Source organism: Spinacia oleracea, chromosome 4 (genome assembly GCF_020520425.1).
Source record: "Spinacia oleracea cultivar Varoflay chromosome 4, BTI_SOV_V1, whole genome shotgun sequence".
Lineage (NCBI taxonomy): Eukaryota > Viridiplantae > Streptophyta > Magnoliopsida > Caryophyllales > Amaranthaceae > Spinacia > Spinacia oleracea.
In genome coordinates, this window is record NC_079490.1 from 169314396 (window position 1) to 169317252 (window position 2857).

The window sequence follows — 2857 nt, forward strand, 5'->3', positions numbered from 1 at the left end:
GAGAGTCTCAGGGAAGCCTTTGAAACGCACCACCCACAAGTAGCAGACCAAAGTCCGTATAGCAAACGGATGAAGCTGCGCCAGGCAGACATTAAAAGCCTTCAAGAATTTGGCCAAGGTTGGATCCAAGGGAAAGCGCAGCCCAAAGTCCAGATGATATGAATACAACCCAATATGACCTGGGGGAGGAGCAGTAATACGAGCATCATCTGCGGGGACAACCAGCTCGTATCCAGGGGGAAAAGCATAAAGCTCCCTTCCAACACCAGGATAATCATGTTGACGAGCTGCTTTGAGCCAATCCGCATCCGGCGCAGCGTTTAAGGGACCATATGAAACTTCAGGAGTTAAATAACTCTTAGTCGAGCCAACGGGCAGATCTTCCTCAACATACAACGGAAACGGTCGGAGAAGCCCCACCTCCTCGAGAATGGGATTCTCAGGATGATGCTCTGCGTCGCCGAAACCACTGCTAGGACCACTTGCCATCGGAGAACGTCTGCGGTAAACATGCAACGACCCATCAGTACTCCCAATAAAAGGCCCGTCTAGTTGATCAAAACTGTCCAACCAAGCTACTTCGGCCAGGGGTTGGATGTCTAACCCGATAGGGGCATTAGGGGGAGGGTTCAATCGAACCGCACTGGCCAAATGTTCATGGCGCAGTTCTCTAAGACGTTGACGAAAGGCAGGAGTAGGCCCTGACACAACAGGCGTAGCCCTGCCAGCGACGGGAGACACACCCCCAGAGGAAGACCCACTGGAGATAGATATCACCGCAGGCTCAGAACGAGAGATAACATCATGCATAGACTTAGTTCTATTCTCTGCTACTGTCCTAGCCTCTTCATCAGAGGGTAAAGAGACAGAGGAAGGGGAAGAAGGAGAATATGGCTCGGAGGAATCGCTCATATACCCAGGGCTACTAGGGTTGGCACTATCAGAGGTATCAGACATGTTGACTGAAAGAAAAAAGAAGAAAGAAAGAAGAATAAACAAAGGGTAGAAGGAGAAAAGTCAAGGCAAAACGACAGAGAAAAAAGAGCAAAACGACACAAAAATATACATGTAATGTAAAAATAAAAAAAAAAAGAAGAGAAAAGGAAGAAGAAGACGAAAAACTCCAAGAAACGCAGAAATGGCGAAGCCAAAAAACACAAACACTCCCACATTTCATTCAAAAAACACATACCACAAAAAACTCACAAAAACTACTAAAACAGTTGAATGTACATGCAAAACCAAAGAATGCAGCAAAGAAAAAGCAAAAGAATTACCTGGAAAAGAGAAGGGCGAAGAAAGAAGTTCAACAATGGCGGACTAGAAACCCTCGAAGAAAAACACGAACCCAAAAAACCTCGACAATTTCAGAAGAAAACACCACCACCAGCGAATGCGCAATCACCGGAATAATACGAAAACACAAGAAAGCAAAGAACTTGGAGTTAGAGTACTCGGGAAATGGCGAAATTAAGTTCGAAGCAAAGTGAAGTTAGAGGAGAGTAAGAAAATGAAGAAGGTAAGAAAGAGGAGAGAGAAGAAGAAAGTAACTGAAACCCGTATTTAAAAGGAAAAATAAACGGCCAAGATTTGAAGACCCTTCGAGTCACCTACCTGGATGAAGGACACGTGGGGCGCAATAAACCATGACGGTTTATTCTCCTTTCGAACGCTAACTACAGTAAAACCACGACGGTTTAAAAAAAAAAAAAAAAAAAAAAAAAAAAAAAAAAAAAAACGTACAGACAATCGCGCAAGTTATGACCGGAAAGAGCAGGTCTAACTCCAAGTAGTCAGCCCTACTCTTGGGGACTAGTTGTACAGGATGCAGCCAAAGAACACTGAAAGAGCAGGTCTAACTCCAAGTAGTCAGCCCTACTCTTGGGGACTAGTTGTACGGAGTAGAAGTAACCTAGCAGATCATCCATGTCACAGCAGACCATCGGACATCAGATAAGACAGATCAAGCAAAGCAACCGCAGGAAGTACCTATTGAAAGTACCACAAGTCCTCAAGAACCGCACAGACCCTCAGGTCTGCGGGGAAACGACCTGCTAGACGACAACATAGATACGTCGTTAAGCAAAAGGACAAACAACAAGTACATCACTAGCGTACACGCGGCAACATCTGAATAGGCCAAAGTACTGAATAGTACGCCTATAAATACTGCCGTCCCCATTCATTTGCGGACACGTTCAATACAAGTACAATTCTTAACCCTCTCTACTTTCTCTCTCTAGAACATTATCTCATTCGCTGACTTAGGCATCGGAGGGGGTTTCCTCGGTTAAACCCCCGAGGTTAGCTTACGTTCGTTCTGTCTGACAGGGCAGCATCACCAAGCAGGGCTCCTCCAGTTCCACACCCGGAACACACACCCCAAAATAAAACCAGATCAACTTATATCGAAAATAAATCACCTTTAATTATCTTCGTTTACTGCTCCATGCTTGACCGATATATTCTCTTCTCTCCCTTTAATTTATTTTCTTTTACATATACAAAACTTCCGTAATATTATTTTTTAAACATGATCATCTTCTAAACATGTTGATGACATGCACTAATAGTTTAGTAATATTGACAATATCGATTTTTTATAATTTTTAGCGAGAGTAAAATTAAAGATATTAATGATTAATAAATATAATAGGCTGATAGCTTCCGTGTAAATAACAAGAATAAGTACATATCTAATTAAGCAACGAAGCTAGCTATAATAATAATAAGTAAATAATAAAATTGAGCACTCAACAAGTTCAAACCCATATACTTAATTACTTCATTGTCAGCGCCACCGCTGTGAATTGGTCAAATGTGACCACGCCATATAATGCACTTGTAAAGCGCCACC